At 31.5% G+C, this 7,633-nt stretch overlaps 1 long non-coding RNA gene across 1 annotated transcript in view; it reads left to right on the top strand.

Moving 5' to 3' along the window:
* Positions 1 to 7,633, top strand: part of LOC132002545 (uncharacterized) — a 310,971-nt gene that overhangs the window by 15,782 nt on the left and 287,556 nt on the right. The window contains exon 2 of the long non-coding RNA XR_009399941.1: positions 1,802 to 1,906. This is a non-coding gene — a long non-coding RNA (uncharacterized LOC132002545). The remainder of the gene's footprint in view (positions 1 to 1,801; positions 1,907 to 7,633) is intronic.

The raw sequence follows: 7,633 nt of genomic DNA, 5'->3' as shown, positions 1-7,633 counted from the left end.
TATGTGCGTGTGTGTGTATATATATATATATATATATATATATATATATATATAAAATTAAAATTAAGATGGTGGAATATTACTGATCCATAAAAAGGAACGAAATCTTACCATTTGCAGTGAAGTGACAAGAATGAAGCCAGAGAATATTACACTAAGTGAAATAAGTCAGAGAAAGACAAATACCATGTGATTTCACTCATAAGTGGAATTTAAGAAAGAAAACATGAGCAAAAGGAAAAGAAAGAGACATAAACCAAGAAACAGACTCTTAACTATAGAGAAAAAACAGTGGATACCAGAGGGGAGCTGGATGGGGTGATGGGTGAAATAGATGATGGAGATTAAGGGATGTATTTTTGTTGAGATGAGCACCTGGTATTGTATGGTGGTGTTGAATTACTATATTTTACACCTGAAAATAACACTACACTGTATGTTAACTAGAATTTAAATAAAAACTTTTAAAAAAAGCAAAATAAAAGTATTGTCACTGCTTCCAAAAAAATCCATGTAGAGCTTGTGTTGTCTAATAAACAATGTAGTAACATCAGTGGCCTTATATCACAGTGCAAGCTAAACCAGTTGTTGTGTATTAAATACATTTCAATTGCATTAAAAACATTTCAATTGCAGTTACTAAATCTTCAATAAATTGTGGTATTTGCATTATATTTTAGCATCCACAAATTTAAACAAGAAAGCATTGGTGTATTACAGGAATGAAGTAATGTTGCTTGTTCAATACAGTGTTGGTCATGTAGAATCTTTGTAGTATCCTTCACATTAGCATGTGTGTGTGCATAACATTGTATGGATAGCAGCTTCAACCCATACTCTGGCGTTCAAGCCTGACTTTCCTAATCATCTGCCCTATTAATTTTGGATTTTCCTAGCCAAGCCAACATACACAATTGCATAATCCAAATTCCTTGCAATCAAATGAGCAATTTCTCTCCCCCCGCTCTTTCACACTCTCTCCCTATATAGATAGATAAAGACATATGTGTGTATATGTCTCTATATATATCTTTATATATAATGAATATTTATAAATGTTACAATCCATGAAATCAACAAATCGATTATTACCAGAATCCTAGAATACTCTTATGTGCTTTAGCACTTTATTTCTTTCCTCAAAGTGGTACTCTAGCTACATATCCTGACCTTTTCGATAATGAAAATGTGTATTACCTTACAGATTTTACCCCCTAGATATCCATCTCTAAAATTTACCTTTGAGTTGCACTAATTTTAAAAAAATAGAAAAGGAAGTTTACTGGATGTATTTTTTAGGTTTTTTGCTTGTTTCACTCAATAACCTATATGTATGATTCATCCATGATTTGTCATGAAATCATACTTGTTGTATGGGCTAATTTATATGAACTTATCAAAATTTATGAATCTATTCATGCTTTTTTACGTTTTATATCTATTGCAAACAAGTCTGTCAGAACTTTACATGAGCATATAGGGGATTCATAAAATAATTTTTATTGGAAATATATATTTAATGCATATGTATGTATGTATATGAATATAATTTCAGGGTCTTAAGAAATGCTAAAACTCCTTTTTTTAACTGAAATATAATTTATATACCATAAAATTCACCATTTGTAGTATAATGTTCATTGGTTTTTAATGCAGTTAATAATTTTGTGCAGCCATAATCACAGTCAATTTTAGAATATTTTCATCACCCAAAAGCTACCCCATAGGCTTTAGCTGTCTTACCAATATCCTCTTATCCCAATCTTACTTATAGGTAACTTTTAATGTACTCTCTCTATAGATTTGCCTATTCTGGAAATTTCATGTATATTGAATGATGGAGCATATGGATTTGTGTCAGCTTCTTCCACTGAGCATACTGTTTTCAAGGTTCATCCATGCACGTGTGAGTAATTCATTCTTTTTTATGACCAAGCAATATTCATTTGTCCAGATATACCACATTTTGTTTATCCATTTATCAGTTGATGGCCATTCCGATTGTTTTTGCTTTGTGACTATTATAAATACTGTTTCTCTGAGCATTTTTATATAAATTGTTGTGTGGACATTTGTTTTCAATTCTCTTGGGCTACAGTTCATTTTGATTGGATACTGATGCATACTTTTTAAGAGTAAGTGTATCAATACCCACTTTCATCAACTAGATGAGACTTTCTGTTACTACACATGCTCACCAAAACTTGGTATTGTGAGACTTACATTTCATCCAGTTTGTTGAATATGTTGAGGTTATCTCATGGATTTTATTTTACACTTCAGTGATAATTGAAGTTGATCATGGTTTCGTGAGCATGTTGGCCATTCAGATTTCCTCTTTTGTGAAGTGCTTAGTCAATTATTTTGCCAAAATTTTTCTACTGTGCAATTGTTACTGACTCAGGAAAACTTTTTACATATTTGGAAACTAGTCCTTTGCTGGTTTGTGTTAAAATAATTTTTTTACCATCATTTGCCTTTTTGCCCTGTCTTTTGAGTATTAATGTCATTCATTTCAATAACTTTAACAAATTATTTTTATGGTTGTTTCCTGTGCCTTACTAAATCAAGTATGCAAATGGTATTTTTCTATATTACCATTAAATATATTTTTTCTTTTTTTATTTAGCTATTTGATACATGAAACTTTTTTGTGTAGGATTAAAGTGGTAATCCAGTATTTTTCAACAGTATTGTTCAGTAATTTCAGCACAATTAATTAAAATGTTCATTCCCCATTGTGCTGCACTGCCACTTACATTATATATCTAGTGCCCATCTAAGCATGGCTGTTTCAGTTTTTATTCTCATACACTTGTCTGTGTGTGTATACTTGCAGCAAGATCACACATTCATAATATATCTTGATTCCTTGTGCAGGCATACCTCAGAGATAGAGTGGATTCAGTTCCGGACCACAGTGATAGTGATATCACAATAAAGAGAGTTTCCCAGTGCATATAAAAGTTATACTTTATATATATATATATATATATATATATATATATATATATATATACTTTAGTCAATTGCATGTGCAATAAAGTGTCTACATAAAAAGTATATACCTTAATTTAAAAATACTACTAAAAATACTACCCATCATCAGAGCTCTCAAGTCATAATCACTTTTCACTGATCACTGTAACAAATATAATAATAATGAAAAAGTTTTTAAATATTGTGAGAATTACCAAAATGTGATACAGAGACTCGACGTAAGCAAATGCTTTTGGAAAAATGGTGCCAACGGAGTTAGTACAGGAGTGCTGTAAACCTCCAATTTGTTTTTTAAAAAAGTAAAAAACAAAACAAAACAAAACAAAAAAACCCACAGTATCTGTGAAGCAGAATAAAACAAAACACAATAAAACAGGTTTGCCTGTACATCAAGTCCCTCATCTCACTTTTCTTTTTCAAGCAAGTATTTTTTGACCTTTTGTACTTCTGTAGTACAGAGTTCTACAGATTGTTTTATCAACTGTTCGAATTCTTAAATAATCCTTTTTGAATTTTGATTGGGATTACATTGAATTTATACATTAATTTGGAGAGAGTGTAAATTGTCAATATGGAGTTACCCAGTTTATGAACACCCCAAAATTTTCCATGTTTTGATTCATCTTTAGTCCTAACAAATGGTTTTGTATTTTTCATTGAGGACTTCTAAAACTTTATGGGATAGATCTCAAATTTTATCTCAATTTTTATACTTCTTAAAATAATCTCTCTTCCAAACTTAATATTTTAACTATTTACTTTGCTTCATTTAAAAATATTGCTGGGATATATGGGTATAAGTTTGCGTGGTATTTTAGTACCCCGAAACCTTTTTAAATTCTTTTTTGAATCAGAAAGTAATTCTTTAGACTATTTGATATTCTATCAAATATGTTATCATTTGCAAGTAATTAAATTTTTGTTTTTATTTTTCTTAGTACTGTTATTTTATTATTCTTTGTCTTATGGAACTGACTAGATTATTTATTGAAAAGATGATTAAAAGTGACAATGAACAATAACGTATACCTATAGGAATTTAAAGATGTAGGCTTGAAACTGGTGTATCATTTAGGTCTTTTCCTGTTGGTTAGAACAAATCACCTGAGCATGTTTGAGATTAAGGTGTAGGGAAGTGAATTTCATCCCTTTAGTGGGAAGGACTAGAATCCCAATGCAAATGGCTATGGATTAAATTAAAAAATGATGTTTTAAGGCCATTGATGGACTCTTCAACCATTTATTTCTTTTTACGACTTTTTTGAAGATTACTTTTTTCCATGTTTCACCATGCAGCATATTTACTATAGGATGTGGTTTTATTAGATGGACTGTTATCATACCTTGGTTCGCTAGAAGCAATTCCTGAGAGGGTTTGACATTCAGGATATTCTCAATTATCAACGCATATGAGGGGAGTTAGAGGAAATAAGATGGAGCAGAGGTAGAGGTCAAACTGCATGTATCTCCAATAAACTGTAGGTGACTCAGTGGGATTCTCTAGCGATACATACCCTATCAAAGTTGTCTCACATAAGGCTAAATGTCCTATTTATTGTACACTTACTGTGATGTCACTGGATACAGGTTGTCCCAGAAAGCTGGGACACCCTTGAGTGAGGCAGCTCTCTGAACTTTGCCAAACTCTGAAAGATCTGAAGTTGGAGACAACTGAAAACACTTCTAGCTGCTAGAGCAGAATATGCTTTATTGAAAGGGAAACTGAACAAACCATCTCCCACTCTGTCATACCTGTATTACCTTTAGAAAATGTTTTTCCTTTTCCCAGCTGACTAAGAATGTTAAATATTATCAAGTTCTTTAATACATAAAAATTTTTATAAATTTTTGTTAAATTATTGGAAGGTCATAATTTTTCTTTAATCTGTTAGTGAAGTGAATTGAATATTTTCTAAAATACATTGAACCTTGAATTCTTGGTATTAAATCATTTTTTTTCCTTCCACCTATGTCTTTGAACAAATTCTGGATAATTTCTTCCTACCTATTTTCCATTTAACCACTGGTTCTCAGCCATGAATTAGTTACAGGTCAGCCTATCAAATGAGATTTTAGCTTTCACTATTTTGTTTTTTACATATAGAAGAATTTTTTTTTCTCTGAAAAATTTTTTCTATTGTTCGTTAAGTATTTTTTCTGCTTGAACTGTTTAATGCTATGACTTCCTACAACCTTTGGACGTAGGATGTGGATTTATTACTGGTTCCCACTTATTCTGTGGCTGTTGCCTTTTGCATCCTAACTTTATGGGGCAGAAGGCACCTTATTAGAATTCTTGCTTGGGCAGATCTGAGCCTTGACTTCTGTCTCCTCACTTCTAGTCTCCTGCACACAATTCTGTCAAATATAAAGTTGAGGGCATCAGTTGGACAAATGCTCTCAGAACAAATGCAGTTTCCCTTCAACCTTTGGAGATACTGTTTTTATTTTGAATTTAGATTGCTGTTTATTATATTACTAGTTCTTTGAGGATTTTTTTTTTTAAATTTAAGCATCTAATCTGCATCTTTTTAAATTTAAGTATCTAATCTGCATTTCAGTTCTTTTTAAGGAAAGAATTTTTTTAAGATAGACCTTTCTAGCCATATTACTAGAAATAGAAGTCAAATAATTGTATGAAAATGATTACTTAAGGATTATACAACACAAATTCTAACCAAATAAACCTAATGGTACAAACAATAAATTCCTTTATCAAACTCCCTAAAAGTGGGAAAACCAATAAATTAACATTGCATGCAAGCTGCTTACTATATTCAAATGCACGTGAATAAGGTACTTACTGGTGAAAATTGAGAATTTACTTTTTACTTACTTCAAATAGAGTATATATTATTTATTTCTCCACATAGTAGAAAAATACTGGAAAGGATTATTCTATATATCTTATGGATCATTGCTTTTCAAAGACAGAGTTTTAAGGTTGTGAGATTAATTTAATATATCAGAAATGGTATTTTCAATGAGAACAGTAAATATAGAATGAAATAAAATAGAAAATATCAGAATATATTACACAAAGTATAAGAATTGTATATCATACCTTTGTTTCACCTAGATACAAATGTGTTTACTGGACTTGAGGTAAAAGTAGTTACATACTCTGGGCAAAAAAGTTTTAAAGTCACTGCAATGCAGAAAAAGAATGAATAATAAAAAACCCATTCCACATATCTTGAAAGAAGAAGACCGCTCAATCCCTCTTGAAACTATGGGGAGGGGGTGCCTGGGTAGTCCAATCGGTTAAGTGGATGGCTCTTATTTTGGCTCAGATCCTGACTTCAGGGTTTTGGAATCAAGCCCCTTATTGGGCTCCACGTTCAACAGGAAGTCTGCTTGAGAATTCTCTCTGTCCCGCTCTGTCTGCCCTGACCCCCACTCATGCGTGCTTTCCGTCTCTCTCAAAAATAAATAAATTAATAAACAAAACAAAACAAAACCCTGGAACATACACTATAGCCTGCATTTCTAATATAACAAATGTATAATAATTTTCTGTTATTTAGAAGAGTTAAAATAAAATGTAATATAACATGGAGATGTTAAGTAATCAAGTTTCAGGATTTAAATTTTACATGTCTTACCTTTGCTATCTATTTTTATCTGATTTTCTACCTCCATCACTAAATAACCAGTGTAAAGATTATGAAAAACTTTAACATCTAAATTTATTTTATCAAAAAAAACTAAACTAAAAAAATAAAAAGAATCATTTCTGCTTCTGGGAAAAATATAAGGCAGATAGGTAGGCTCAACAGAATATTTTTGTGCTCCCTGAGAATTTCATTTATACAATTCATCACTTCCTCTGTTCCTACAATTAGATTAAGACAATTATAATTGATAAGCTCATGTACTATACTTGGCACATTCTAGTCTGAAAATTATCTTAATTTTGATATAAATTAGTTTTAAGAGAGTCAGAAACAAAGATGATTGTATTTTCACAGTGATATATATGAATACTATATGTATTACACATCAGTAGTCTAAAAAGTGCTAGGAACAGCAATTTTCAACTTACTCAATATAAGTAATGACTCTTACTGATTGTGCTGCATCCATCCAATGCACTGAACTACATTATATTTGTATAGCATATATAAGTGCAGTTTATAATTTGTCAGCAGAAACTCATCTTGCAATTAGGTTGCTGTACAGAGCTGACCTCATCGTTACTACCTAGAGAATGCCATCTAACATTGACAGCATTCTCTTAGTTAAAGATAGGAAGCTGTCAGGATTTCCATTAAATTTATACTCTCAGAGGTTAGTAACTCTGCTTCTAAAAATGCCACTGGCATTAACTTAGCATGCAAGGTGTTAGCAAGGTATTTTATTTTAAAAGGGAGGCTGTTTGTAAACTGTGAAAATGTCCTTCAGCTTTAAACAGGCAGCCAGACAGTCTGAATGTCTGCATAAGAAAGCATCTGTATTAATGCCATCTCTATGTTCCTAGCAATCCTGATGATGTTAAAACCAGAAAAGGAGAATACTATAGCTACGGTTGACTCAAAATGTCAGTGTTACTAGTCCTTTATCTGATATGTCGTTTGCAAATATCTTCTCCCATTCTGTCAGTTGTCTTTTGATTTTGTTAACTGTTTCCTTT

Source organism: Mustela nigripes, chromosome 15, assembly GCF_022355385.1.
Source record: "Mustela nigripes isolate SB6536 chromosome 15, MUSNIG.SB6536, whole genome shotgun sequence".
In the NCBI taxonomy this organism is placed as follows: Eukaryota; Metazoa; Chordata; class Mammalia; order Carnivora; family Mustelidae; genus Mustela; species Mustela nigripes.
The sequence above is the reverse complement of the archived record's forward strand: the minus strand, read 5'-3'. Positions and strand labels throughout refer to the sequence as shown.